We start from the raw sequence: 15130 nt of genomic DNA, 5'->3' as shown, positions 1-15130 counted from the left end.
TTTTATCTATTTAGTATTTTTCACACTGCAGTGTTCTTTGTGGATTTTCGACGAATGCCTTTTATATTGTATCCTTGTTAACTTTCTGAGTGACTTAGCAGTTCTAATGGGTCATGAGGCTTCATAATTAATATTTATAACTGGCATGATTTAAAATACCTTATTTATCATACTTCCATGTACAATATGGGGGTATAAGTGAAGGATCTGGAATGATTTCCTTTTCTCACAAACTTTTCAACTCAGGCAAGAAGACAATGAATAGGAAATATGGGGAGAAAAGAGGCTAGACAGAGTTCACAGAAATAAACTTAAATCAGGAGGAAAACAACCATAATCCTTCTCTGGTGTCCCACCTCAAACACTGATTACACCTAACAGTTAAAGAGTGTATGCAGGCCAGAAAATATTTTAAATTGTGCCAATCTAATTATTTATAGTGGAACCTTGATGGTAACCTCCTCTAGTGGCCTGTTCTCTTTAAAGACATGATTTATTATGAGGATTCTTAGACTAAGTTACTTTCCATTTCCAGTGTTTCAAATAAAATGAAGATTTTTATGTTAGTGATTTGAGTACTGTTGGGCTATTAAAACAATAATCACTCTTTGTGGGACTTTATGAAAAGAATAAAGTATTATAATGGCAATGCTGTCAATCTGCAGATTTAAAACATGCTTGTGTATAGTGTTTAATGTCATTGTCTGGTTGCTCTTATTATAGCTAATCACTCTGACTAGAAGAGAAAGGAGTCTATTAATATGTCTCATGTCTTAGAGAATTAGACTCATTAAACATCCTTTTCTATATTTTTATAGTTTTTCAGGTAACATTTCATGCTTTGAAGAAACACTTCAGTTTCATTCTTTTATAATATAGGTGGCAAACTACTTCATACTATCTGTTCCTAGTTCGAGATTTATCAAGTTATTCACTGTAGAGAAAGCAACTCAGTCTTAAATTACAGCTTTTATTTTGAAAACCTTGCCTTTGTTTAGAGTAGAAAACTTTCAGTTTACCATTTTATCCGGTTCTTGTGTAATGGAGGAATATACTTCTTTTCTTGCTGGAAATCTAGACTGAATTAACTATTTTGGAATATCTGGGGACCTCAGCTTCTCAGGACATAGTCAAGAGTTAATAAGGAAGCAAAAAGTACAATAAAGAGTTAAAAATAAACCACAAGGCTATACACTTGAGAAACCAAGTTACTGTATATGAAATACTGTCCTCTCAGAATATGTTTGCTTCTTTAGCATGATTCTACCATAGTCAGGTTATCAATTCAGTTATCTATTGCTGTATAACAAACTGCCTTAAAAGCTGGCTGCTTAAAACGACAAACACTTATTTTATCACAATACTCCAGTTTGGTCAGGTCTTACAAGGGACGACTTATGTCTGTTCTACCTGGCATATGCTGGGGTATATTGATTGGGGTTGGAAAATTTATTTCCAGGGTGGTTCAGTCACATGGCTGGCAAAATGGTGCTGGCTGCCATCTGCGAGCTAGCTGGGACTGTTGATCAAGTCCTAGTTCTCCTCCATGAGGGTATCTTGACTTCTTACAGAATGGTGGCTAGGTTTCAAGAATGCCTTTTATGAAGAAATGTTCCAAGAGAACATGCCCGAACAAGTTTGCTAATATACCATTCATCAAGACAGTCACATGGCCAAATCAAAGTGGAAGGAAATGCTGAAAGATGTTTAAATATTGAGAAGCAAGGTTTATTGTAGATCACTAAAGTAATAGGATAAAGCATTTATTTTCTTCCTCAATCTACAGCAAACTAGCCTCTCTGCAGGACAGTTTGAAGCCTTAACATTTATAGCCTTTGGTCCAGTAATTTCTCTTTTAAGGGTTTATCCTTAATTTTCTGTAAGTTGTAAAATGTAAATTCCCTGGGCAGGCAGGGAATCATTGTCTAATTCATATCTGTAGCATTTTGTCCTGGGTCAGGGCTAATTATTGCAGGAACTGAAATTAAAATCAGATTGTCTCGTTCCAAAACCTGTGTACTTAACTATTATACTAGATTATCTCTCATCTAGTAAATGTCTTTATATAATCATGTAAATAATATCAAGTGAGAGGCTAATAAGTCTATTTAATAAAAAAAAGATTTGTATGTAGAAAAATCCAAAGTGATACATATAAAAATGAAATGACTACTAATGAACATGTATTATTCTAATTTCTTTTTAACTATAAGGATACCTTTTAGGAGCCCACTAGGCACACACCCAACCTAAAGTATACATGTGTATATATTTTATTTCATTTCTACTTTGATTCCCCTAGTACTGTTTTCTACCCTTTCATCTAAACATTAAAAGTCTATGATGAATTGTGGTTGTAACTGCTACATGTATTAACTTTTTTTAAAGAGTTCTCTACTTTTTTTAACCCTCTGAATTCATGCTGTAAACATAATACGTTCAGAAGGATGTCTCTTGAGATCCCTGTAGTCCAGAGGTACCTGATATTGCATATGTACAAGTTTGAATTGTACTTACTAAATAGAGCTGCTTTTTTTTTAAATTAATTTATTTTTTATTTATGATACATAACCACATACAGACACAAACATTCTTATATGATCATTCTGTTCTTGTTATATAATCAATAACTCACACTATCGTCACATAGTTATATATTCATCATCATGATCATTTCTTAGGACATCTGCATCAATTCAGAAAAAGCAATAAAAAGAAAACAGAAAAAAATTCATACATACCATACCCCTTATGCCTCCCCTTAACCTATCACCAGCATTTCAATCTACTAAATTTATTTTAACATTTGTTCCCCCATTCTTTATTTATTTTTAATCATATGTTTTACTTGTCCATCAATAAAATAGACAAAAGGAGCATCAGACACAAGGCTCTCACACCACATCGTCAAACTGCGACAGCCGTTTCATCATGGGAAACATGGCCACCAGAGCACAGCTCCACATTTTCAGGCAGTTCCCTCCTCCAACCTCTCCATTACAACTTGACTAACAAGGTGATATCTATTTAATGCATAAGAATAACCTCCAGAATAACCTCCCGACTCTATTTGGAATCTCTCCGCCACTGACACTTTATTTTGTCTCATTTTGCTCTTCTTCCTTTTGATCGAGAAGATTTTCTCAATCCCTTGATGCTGATTTCCAGCTCATTCTAGGATTTCTGTCCCACGTTGCCAGGAAGGTCCACACCCCTCGGAGTCATGTCCCACATAGAGAGGGGGAGGGCGGTGAGTTTGCTTGCTGTGTCGGCCAAGAGACAGAGGCCACATCTGAACAACAGAAGAGGTTCTCTTGGGGTGACTCTTGGGCCTAATTTTAAGTAGGCTTAGCCTGTCCTTTGTGGGATTAAGTTTCATATGAACAAACCCCAAGATTGGAGGCTTGGCCTATTGCTTTGGCTGTCCCCCTGCCTGTGAGAATATCGAGAATTCTCCACTTGGGGAAGTTGAATTTTCCCCCTTTCTCACCATTCCCCCTAGGGGACTCTGTAAATTCTTCCCTATTCACTGTTCGAGTCACTCTAGAATTTATCTGGACATCACTCTGGACAAACCTACAAAATCTCATGCCCTACGCAAGATTCCATGTACCATAGTGTTCGATTAAGCTATCCACATAAATTTTATCAGGAAATGTACTAGTCAAATGTAAATTTTGTACCAAATAAACATTTTTTGCTTGTCTCACACATATGTTAAAGTTTTAAAATATTAATTACCATGTATTTTCAACACCCTGCATTTAAATAGGTCTTTTTAACTAATTCTTTTGCTAACTTCTGTGTCATAGTTTTACTTACAAAGATTTTGCATCCCATTCCCAGTTCAGTCTTCTTATAGCATTAGTTTCAACATCACTATCCTTAAGGAGGTAAAATATTATTGTCCATATCTATTCCACCTACTCCAGAATCAATTGGTAATTATACAGATTCCTGAACCCTTACCCTGTTTCATATTTATCAGATCTAAGGTGCTGATTATCAACCCTAATTGTACCTTAGAATTGCCTAAAAATACCAATGTCCATATTCCACCCCAGCCCAGTTGAATGAGACTACGTGGTGGCATTTGGGGCTATGTATGCATGCGTTTGTCTAAAACTACAATGAGGCAAATTGGGAAAACACAGAAAATAGTTTTAAACTTTAAAAATTGTCCAGAAAGGTCTCATGCTATTAATAAGTAGTTTTCTTTCAGCATAAGCCTATAGGATTATGGAAATGTTCATAAATTGTTAAGAATTTAACAATTTTACTCTACAGAATTTTGCTGCAAAACTCCACTTAAGTTGCTTATTGAAAAAAATGTATAACTTCATAAAGGATTACAAATGGGTATTATTGCTAATTCACAAATGAAGAATATAGACAAAGTAGGAAAGATATATGAAATTACTTGTTTTATGTGTTAAACCTGTCTAGATAATTTTTCTTTACTGTTTTAGAAATGATACCATAAAGGATACTTCTTTAAAAAAACTAAACTGGGAACTGTATCACTGGAAGACTGAAGAAAAAAATGTAAGAAAGAAACTAAACTACTCTGTTTAGTGACAATCTACATTTCAAAGGTTCTCCAGACTAAAAGCTTATTCTTCACTTAAATGACTTCTCCCCAGCCATATTTAGAGTTCATCTAGGTTATAAACCATATCTCCAGTTATTCATGCTGTTCAAGATTGGATAAAACAAGTATCAAAAGTATTAAAGGGTGAAGTAATAGCTTAAGCACTTCTCAGCTTATCCTTTATCTCTAGATTCAGATATTTGGAGAAATGCAACCTTTTAATGAGAACTGTAGTGGGGCATCCATTTACATCTCTTAGGACTGATTGAATAGAGTATGGCCTATTGAGTATACTTTTGATGTTGTTGCCAGTCTCTTTTTTTCAAGTGTACACGTGACACTATCTGAAGAAATACTAGAAACACCTAGTAAACATTTTTCTAATATCTATTGTTAAGCTATATTCAGGTGATCGCATCTTGAGGCTTGATTTTCTGCTTGGCCGTAAGTGAAATCAGGTTACATATAGGCTATCTGTGAGCTGCTGACTTTAATGGGTCAGCCTATTACAGGTCAGACCTACCTTTTTGGAAGCCAACACAATGACAATTTCCTGTGTTCAGACTTGAAGGGAGCATTTGTTTTAGTGCTCCATCCCAAGGTTTCAAAAATCTGTTCTTTAGTATTTAATGCCTATTTGGATTCCTGATGGTCTTACCCTGCATAATTAGTAGCACTTTGTAGAAATGGTAGGTTTCTTTTCTATATAAATAGCAGTTTAATAGTATCAGGTATACAGACATCTCTTCTAACATTTCATCCCTTTGGAGTTTTAGTTTCTAGTATTTTATTAGAACAAACAAACAGTAACAAAATAATATTGAACACTTCTCTTCAGGTGTTTACTCTTGCTCTTTCCTAGGTTTCTGAATGCCCCAGGTATCTTATGGAATTACTCCCCCACCTTGAGCTAGCAAAATATATTCTTGCAAGTGAAAAGACATGGTACACACATGCTTGGGAATTGCCCTGAATTTCTCCTATAGCAAGCACAAATATCCATGACTTCATACTAGCCAAGTGGTCTTTAAACCCTCTTCTTATCCTGTTCACTAAAATTAGCAAATTCTCAACATATGTACTTACAAATCTGCATATTAACATTGTTATTTGGTAGAGAGTGGGGCTTTCTTGGAATAAACTAGTCTCTCTCCATAATAGCTAAAGGCAGGCAAATAACTTCACCTAAAATTGTGAGTTCTCCAAGAAGCAGAATTCATTCAGTACTTTGGCATGTGTGTAAATTTTTAATTTAGCTAAACAGATTTTAAATGACACCAACTTTTATTGTGATGGGTAGGTGCAAAGATAAGAAAAACCTTATTAATTATACTGAGGAGAAAAAGGGAACTTCACACTGGAGAAATCTGGTTGACTTCATCCTAACCAAGTGATCCAGTAATGGCACAAACCAACGTCATAGGCTTCCTGATAGGATGAACTGAGAAGGCTTCAAAGTCACTGAGTCACATTCCTGCTAAAAATGCATAACATGGAACTGGTCATGAGGAGATTGATCAAACAAACCCAAAAGTAGAATGTATCTCACATCTGATTTAGACACTAAAAATGTCAATGGCTTGAATGACAAAAACTCAGGGGACTGTTCTAGATCAAAGGCTACTAGAGAGACATCAAGTGCGGTGTTTGAGTCTTGATTGGCTTCTGATTTCTAAGACGTCAAAGATGATATACTCTGGTTTCTCTTCAGATTGTATACATCTTTCGCCTTTTACTGAAGATTTCTGTGGAAAGGAACAATTCTGAGTTTATACCCATTTTTTTGAGGCCTTGTGCTATGCAGGGCTTATAAAGCTGTATGGAAAAAAAAGTCATAAAAGATACTTTGGGGACAACTTGTAAAATTTGATTATAGACTGTATATCAATGCTACATTTTCTATTTTGTTCATTATACTGTGGCTATGTAAGAAAGCATCATTCTCAGGAAATGCATGCTTAAGTACTTAGGGATAAAAAATTGTGATGTTTGCTTCTTATTCTCAAATAGTTCACCAAAAATAACTGTGTTTACATTTACAAAGCAAATGTAACAGTATAATAACAGTTGGGATAAAAGTATAGGAGAGTTTATCATAGTGTTGTTCAAGTTTTTATTTGCTTAAATGTAAAAGTTTTAAAAAGATGTGAAAGGGGTAGTATTAAGAATAGCATAAAAAGTTAGACTTAATCTGCAATTATTATGTGCTAGATACGGTTCTAAGTATTTTTCCCACAGTTTTAAGCATATATAAACCTTATTTAATCACTTTCAACAACTGTATGAAATAGAAGTAACAAAGAACCAGGCCTTCCTGTATTACACATTATTTCTAAGTAATTATCCTTTGTAGTGTCATTTCCAGTAGTAGAAAATAAATCATCTAGGTTCATTTAACTTCTAAATCTTCTAATTGAATATACTTTCACACTATAATCCCCACATTATAGATGCGAAAACACAGAGAGGTTAGCATGACCAAAACATAAAACAGCTAAGTGACATTGCTAGGATTTGAACCTAGATACTGACCTCTTACCCACTATCCTAATGTAGAATATTAAGAAGTTTGTTCTTTTATACTGAATAATTCTGTGAGATTTCTTCCATGGAAGGATTAATGTAATTATATGTCAGAAGCTTTGTAAACAGGATATTAAAAATGTCAAAGATAGTTGAAGTTCCATTTCTTTGAAGTATTGAAGGCTTTCTCTGTTTTTTTCTATTCTCTATTTCATTTATTTCCTTCCCTCTACTTAACTTTGTGTTCAGTTGTTCATTTCCTAAGTTGCAAGATTAAGTTATTCATTTGAGATCTTCCTTCTTTTTTAATATAGGCTTTATATCTATAAATTTTCCTCTAAACAGTGCTTCAGCCACTTCTATGATTTTTAAAAAACTTTTTTATTGTTCAATATAACATACATACAAAGCAAAGAAATAAAAAAGCAATAGTTTTTCAAAGCACTCTTCAACAAGTAGTTACAGGAGAGATCCCAGAGTTTGTCATGGGCTACCATACGATCTTCTCAGATTTTTTCTTATAGCTGCTCCAGAATATAGGAGGCTAGAAGGAATAAATATTGTTTATCAGCACAATAGACTTTTTTTCTTTCATCTTTTTGTGAAAAAGTAACATATATACAAAAAAGCAGTAAGTTTCAAAGTACTACAGCACCACAGTTAGTTGTAGAATATATTTCAGAGTTTGACATGGGTTACAGTTCCACAATTTTAAGTTTTTACTTCTAGCTGCTCTAAGATACCGGAGACTAAGACATATCAATTTAATGATTCAGCAATCATATTCATTTGTTAAATCCCATCTTCTCTGTATAACTCCACCATTAGTTAGGTATATGATATGTTAATAGTTTCTAAACCTGTTATGTAGTAATCATTGGGGAACTTTTTTAATGGGCCCATTCCCCTAGAAATTCCAGCTTAGTTGGTCAAAGGTATGACTCAGCACTGTTATTTTTTTTTTCTTTTTTTAAGACTACCCAGGTTGATACTGTGCATATAAACTTACTGAGCACTACCCTCTAGTAGTTGTGGATTTTTGTTGATGTGCAGTATGTTTCCATTTTAAAAATTGCTTTAGGCTACCCAGGTTAATTCTGAAACTTAACCAGCCCTAAGAACCACTAGTGTGGTAGGGTAGGATATGAAATAGGGATTTGGGGGTTGACTGTTTTTGCTCTTTCTAACAATAAAGTCCCATATTTAGGTGTGATTTTTAAAGCTTCTTTCACTGATGGAAGTGAATGTTCTTCTATTCTCAGCTTCTGCTTCCTTTGATCATATAGATAATGTATTTTATAGTTTTCCAAAGGAACATTATTGTGTGTGGTAACGAATTAACTAGGATTTATTTTGTGCTTTATTATACAAATAGTATCATGATATATATATATATATGTATATATATATATACTGGTATGAAACTTCTTATATATAACATATCTTAGATGGTTATATATATTTTTAAACTTTTTTATTTGAAATACTTTCAAACTTACAGGCAGTCACAAAAATAATACAGACGCCACAGAGAGAAATCCAACATTCCCCTATACTCCCAGATACTTGGATCCACCAATTTTAACATTTTGCCTCATTTGTTATATTATTGTCTCTACCCATATATCAGTCCTTCTGTCTATCCATCTGTGTGTCTGGCAATCTGTCTGTATTTATTAATCCATTTTCTGAGCACTTGATTTTCTAGGTTGTATACATCATGCTCCTTGAGCATTTATACTGCCATATATACTGCCATGTATAATTCCTAAGATCAAGGATATTCACTTTGTAATCACCTTAAGTGCAGTTCAAGAAATTTAACTTGGATATGTAGCTAATATTGTACATTCCATTTTTTTCATATGTCCTAATAATGTCCTTTTGAGCCTTTTTCCTCCCCTGTTAAATTCTGTGCAGTATCATATATTTCATTGTCTCTTTAGTTCTTTCTTTTTTGTTTAATTGTGGCTTATATTCAACCTGAACTTTCATGTCTTAGCTACTCCTAAGCATACCATTCAGTGGAATTAATCAGATTGACAATGATGCTATACTCTCATCGCCTTCCATTACTAAAACTTTCCCATATCCTCAAACAGAAACCTGATACCCATTATGCATTAACTTTCCAGTCCCCCTGCATCCCACCCTCTGGCAACCTGTGCTCGAATTTCTGTGTCTATGAGTTGGCATATTGTCCAATGATTTCCTTCTTGCTATTATGGAGCTTAAATTTAACATCCTAAATGTATAACAGTCTTGTTTACTCTGATACCAGCTTCCATAGTGTACACAAAATATGTTCCTGTACTCCTCTGTCCCCGCCCCTTTATGTAGTTCTTATGATGTTACATGTTTATACATTGAGTTCAAAACCAGTGATTTCTCACTGTGTTATTATGTGCATTTGCCTTTTAGGAAATAGGAAGTGAAGTTACAAACCAAAACTAAAATAGTACTGGCATGTATATTTGCCCATGTGATTACCCTCATCGGAGCTGAGAAGATCTTTATTTTATTTGTTGTCCTTTCCTTTCAACCTGCAGAGCTCTCTTTAACATCTATTGTAGGGCTGGTCTAATAGCAACAAACTCCCTCAGCTTTTGTTTACCTGGGTATGTCTTAATCCCGCCTTCATTTTTGAAAGATTGTTTTGTCATATATAGAATTCTTGACTGACAATTTTTTGCTTTTGGCAGTTTAAAATGTCTACCATGGCCTTCTTGTCTCTGTGATCTCCAAAGGGAAATCGAGACTTAATCTTATTGAGGCTCTCTTATATGTGACACACTGCTTCTTTCTTGCAGCTTTCAGAATTCTCTCTTTATTATTGGCATCCAACAAATTTGATTATAATATGCTGCAGCCTAGGTTTATTTGGATTTATTCTGTTCTGAGTTTGTTGAATATCTTGAATTTATGTATGTGCAAGTCTTTCATTGAATTTAGGAAATTTTCAGCAATTATTTCTTTGAATTTTCTCTCTTCTTTTCTCTCTTCGCCTTCTGGGACTCCCATAATGCCTATATTGGTATGCTTTGTGCCATCCCACAGGTTCCTCAGGCTTTTATCACTATTCTTCATTCTTCTTTCTGCTCCTCAGACTGGATAATTTCAGTTGTCTTATCTTCAAATTTCACTGATTTTTTCTTTCCACCAGCTTCTATAAATTTTTAACTTCTGTTACTTTGGCCTTCAACTGTTGGGCTCCTTTTCATAATTTCCAACTTTCTGTTGGTATTCTCACTGTGTTCATCTGATATTCTCCTGATTTTCTTTGTCCATGTCTTTCTTAGTGTGCCTCTTTCTCTACATCCTCTCCAGCACTTGTCATTTTCTGTTTTGTTGATAATGGCCATTCTGGTGGGTGTGAGATGATATCTCATTGTGGTTTTGATTTGCATTTCTCTAATGGCCAGGGACATTGAGCATTTCTTCATGTGCCTTTTGGCCATTTGTATTTCCTCTTCTGAGAGGTGTCTGTTCAAGTCTTTTTCCCACTTTGTAATTGGGTTGGCTGTCTTTTTGTTGTTGAGTTGAACAATCTCTTTATAAATTCTGGATACTAGACCTTTATCTGATATGTCGTTTCCAAATATTGTCTCCCATTGTGTAGGCTGTCTTTCTACTTTCTTGGTGAAGTTCTTTGATGCACAAAAGTGTTTAATTTTGAGGAGTTCCCATTTATTTATTTCCTTCTTCAGTGCTCTTGCTTTAGGTTTAAGGTCCATAAAACCACCTCCAATTGTAAGATTCATAAGATATCTCCCTACATTTTCCTCTAACTGTTTTATGGTCTTAGACCTAATGTTTAGATCTTTCATCCATTTTGAGTTAACTTTTGTATAGGGTGTGAGAGATGGGTCTTCTTTCATTCTTTTGCATATGGATATCCAGTTCTCTAGGCACCATTTATTGAAGAGACTGTTCTGTCCCAGGTGAGTTGGCTTGACTGCCTTATCAAAGATCAAATGTCCATAGATGAGAGGGTCTATATCTGAGCACTCTATTCGATTCCATTGGTCGATATATCTATCTTTATGCCAATACCATGCTGTTTTGACTACTGTGGCTTCATAATATGCCTTAAAGTCAGGCAGTGCAAGACCTCCAGCTTCGTTTTTTTTCCTCAAGATGTTTTTAGCAATTCGGGGCACCCTGCCCTTCCAGATAAATTTGCTTATTGGTTTTTCTATTTCTGAAAAAGAAGTTGTTGGGATTTTGATTGGTATTGCATTGAATCTGTAAATCAATTTAGGTAGGATTGACATCTTAACTATATTTAGTCTTCCAATCCATGAACACGGTGTTCTAGTTTGCTAGCTGCTGGAATGCAATATACCAGAAACGGAATGGCTTTTAACAAGGGGAATTTAATGAGTTGCTAGTTTACAGTTCTAAGGCCGAGAATTAAAACAATTAAAACAAGTCTATAGATATGTCCAATCAAAGGCACCCAGGGAAAGATACCTTGGTTCAAGAAGGCCAATGAAGTTCAGGGTTTCTCTCTCATCTGGAAAGGCACATGGTGAACACGGTCAGGGCTCCTCTCTCAGCTGGAAGGGCACATGGCAAATACAGCATCATCTGCTAGCTTTCTCTCCTGGCTTCCTATCTCATGAAGCTCCCCGGGAGGCACTTTCCTTCTTCATCTCCAAAGGTTGCTGGCTCGTGGACTCTGCATCGTGGTGCTGCAGCATTCTCTGCTCTCTCTGAGTCTCTCATTCTCCAAAATGTTTCCTCTTTTATAGGACTCCAATAAACCAATCAAGACCCACTCAAATGGGTGGAGACATGTCATCCCCTAATCCAGTTAAACAACCATTCTTGACTAAATCACATCAACCAGGGAGATGATCTCATTACAGTTTCAAATATACAGTATTGAATAGGGATTATTCTACCTTTATGAAATGGGATTTATATTAAAACATGGCTTTTCTTAGGGGGCATACTTCCTTTCAAACCAGCACATTCCACCCTCTGGCCCCTAAAAAAAGACATGTTTATCCCATATACAAAATACATTAATTTCATAACAGTATCAGAAACCTTAAACCTTTCAATAGCAATACAAATGAAGTACAAAATTGAAGACAGTATAAAATCTCATCCAGTCAGTTACAGGCATGGTCCGTCCTAAGGCAAAATTCTCTCCATTTGCTCTGGACCTTTGAAAACTCATAACAAGTTATTTGCTGCCCACATACAAAGAAGGAACATTCATAGGATACATAGACACATTTCCATAGGGAGGAAGGAACACAGGGGTCACCAGACCCATACAGTTTCGAAAACCCGCAGGGCAAAGTCCATTAGATTTCAAAGTCTGAGACTCATTTATCCTCAGGGCTTTAGAAAGTGGCAGTCCCACCCTTTCCAAATGCCTACGCCTGCCTCTCTCTGAATGCAACCTTGGGGGATATTGGGGAGACCACCTTTCTCTTGGCTCCACCCTCTCCAAGCATTGGGGCCGCACCCGGGCTCTCTGCCATCTACGGGGCACACGCTCAACCCCTCCATGTGGTGGCAGCCAGGCTCCCCCCAAACCCCAAGGAATGTGCTTCACCTTCTCCAAGGCCTGAGGCGGCATGACTCTTCCACTGCAACGAGGTGGAAGGCCCACCCTCTGCCTTTGGGGCAAACTCACCCTCTCCATGGGCTTGGGTGGGTCCACTCTCCTGGCCTGAGGCTTCTTGACTTCAGACCTCAGCCTCCACGGTTTTGCCTCTGAAGTTATTTTTCCTCCAATGTGTCCCTTCTCTGAACCCCTCAGTCCAGACTGGCAGCGGCTCTGTTTATACAGGTCCCACAGCACTCTCGTTGGCTTTCTATGCAGTAGACTTGGATCATGCCCATCAGACATAAGGAGTTTCCACAAATCCTTCCTGGATAACTCCATGTCCGATCCTGACTTTCTCTGAAATGGCTGGCTGGTTCCACATTTGGTTAAATCCACACTATACTCTGTAGTCTCCCTTTCTGTAGGCCCAGAATTTTCCGGGACCTCAACTTCTGGTTTCTTTTTACTCAAGAGTTCAGTTTTCAGCTTATCTCTTTCCTGTCGCATTTCACTATAAGCTGCAAGGAGAAACCAGACTGCACTTTCGACATTTAATTTGGAGATCTCTTCTGCTAAATATCCAAGTTCATGGCTCTTAAAATCTGCCTTCCAGCCAAAACTACCAGTCAATTTTGCCAGATTATCTGCCATTTTAAAACAAGGATCGCCTTCCTTCCAGTCTACAATAACACGGACCTCATTTCTGTCTAAGGCCTCATCAGAAGTGTCTTTAGAGTCCACATTTCTACCAACAGTCTCTCCAAAGCATTCTAGGCCTTCTCTATCAAGCTTTTCACAACTCTTCCAGAATCTTCCCCTTATCCAATTAAAAAGCCGTTCCAACATGTTTGGTATTTGCAAACTGCAGCAGTAGCACCCCACTCCTGGTACCAAAATCTGTTCTAGTTTGCTAGCTGCTGGAATGCAATATACCAGAAACGGAATGGCTTTTAACAAGGGGAATTTAATGAGTTGCTAGTTTACAGTTCTAAGGCCGAGAATTAAAACAATTAAAACAAGTCTATAGATATGTCCAATCAAAGGCACCCAGGGAAAGATACCTTGGTTCAAGAAGGCCAATGAAGTTCAGGGTTTCTCTCTCATCTGGAAAGGCACATGGTGAACACGGTCAGGGCTCCTCTCTCAGCTGGAAGGGCACATGGCAAATACAGCATCATCTGCTAGCTTTCTCTCCTGGCTTCCTATCTCATGAAGCTCCCCGGGAGGCACTTTCCTTCTTCATCTCCAAAGGTTGCTGGCTCGTGGACTCTGCATCGTGGTGCTGCAGCATTCTCTGCTCTCTCTGAGTCTCTCATTCTCCAAAATGTTTCCTCTTTTATAGGACTCCAATAAACCAATCAAGACCCACTCAAATGGGTGGAGACATGTCATCCCCTAATCCAGTTAAACAACCATTCTTGACTAAATCACATCAACCAGGGAGATGATCTCATTACAGTTTCAAATATACAGTATTGAATAGGGATTATTCTACCTTTATGAAATGGGATTTATATTAAAACATGGCTTTTCTTAGGGGGCATACTTCCTTTCAAACCAGCACACACGGTATGCCCTTCCATCTATTTAGGTCTTCTGTGATTTCTTTCAGCAGTTTTTTGTAGTTTTCTTTATATAGGTTTTTTGTCTCTTTAGTTAAATTTATTCCTAGGTATTTCATTCTTTTAGTTGCAATTGTAAATGGGATTCGTTTCTTGATTTCCCCCTCAGCTTGTTCATTACTAGTGTATAGAAATGCTACAGATTTTTGAATGTTGATCTTGTAACCTGCTACTTTGCTGTACTCGTTTATTAGCTCCAATAGTTTTGCTGTGGATTTTTCAGGGTTTTCGACATATAGTATCATATCATCTGCAAACAGTAATAATTTTACTTCTTCCTTTCCAATTTTGATGCCTTGTATTTCTTTTTCTTGTCTAATTGTTCTGGCTAGAACTTCCAGTACAATGTTGAATAACAGTGGTGATAGTGGACATCCTTGTCTTGTTCCTGATCTTAGGGGGAAAGTTTTCAGTTTTTCCCCATTGAGGACGATATTAGCTGTGGGTTTTTCATATATTCCCTTTATCATTTTAAGGAAATTCCCTTGTATTCCTATCCTTTGAAGTGTTTTCAAAAGGAAAGGATGTTGAATTTTGTCAAATACCTTCTCTGCATCAATTGAGATGATCATGTGACTTTTCTGCTTTGATTTGTTGATATGGTGTATTACATTAATTGATTTTCTTATGTTGAATCATCCTTGGATACCTGGGATGAATCCTACTTGGTCATGATGTATAATTCTTTTAATGTGTTGCTGGATTCAATTTGCTAGAATTTTGTTGATTATTTTTGCGTCTATATTCATTAGAGAGATCGGTCTGTAATTTTCTTTTTTAGTAGTATCTTTGCCTGGTTTTGGTATGAGGGTGATGTTGGCTTTATAG

General features: G+C 36.4%; 1 protein-coding gene and 1 non-coding gene across 2 annotated transcripts in view; both read left to right on the top strand.

Moving 5' to 3' along the window:
* The window catches only part of SNX3 (sorting nexin 3), an 80822-nt gene that overhangs the window by 38562 nt on the left and 27130 nt on the right, over positions 1-15130 (top strand). The window lies entirely within an intron of this gene.
* LOC143685235 (U5 spliceosomal RNA) lies at positions 6283-6399 on the top strand. The gene has a single exon (XR_013176484.1). It is a non-coding gene; the product is annotated as a U5 spliceosomal RNA (small nuclear RNA).

The sequence above is a fragment of the Tamandua tetradactyla genome, chromosome 5 (assembly GCF_023851605.1).
Source record: "Tamandua tetradactyla isolate mTamTet1 chromosome 5, mTamTet1.pri, whole genome shotgun sequence".
Taxonomy (NCBI): domain Eukaryota; kingdom Metazoa; phylum Chordata; class Mammalia; order Pilosa; family Myrmecophagidae; genus Tamandua; species Tamandua tetradactyla.
This window is presented reverse-complemented; position numbering and strand designations above follow the sequence as displayed.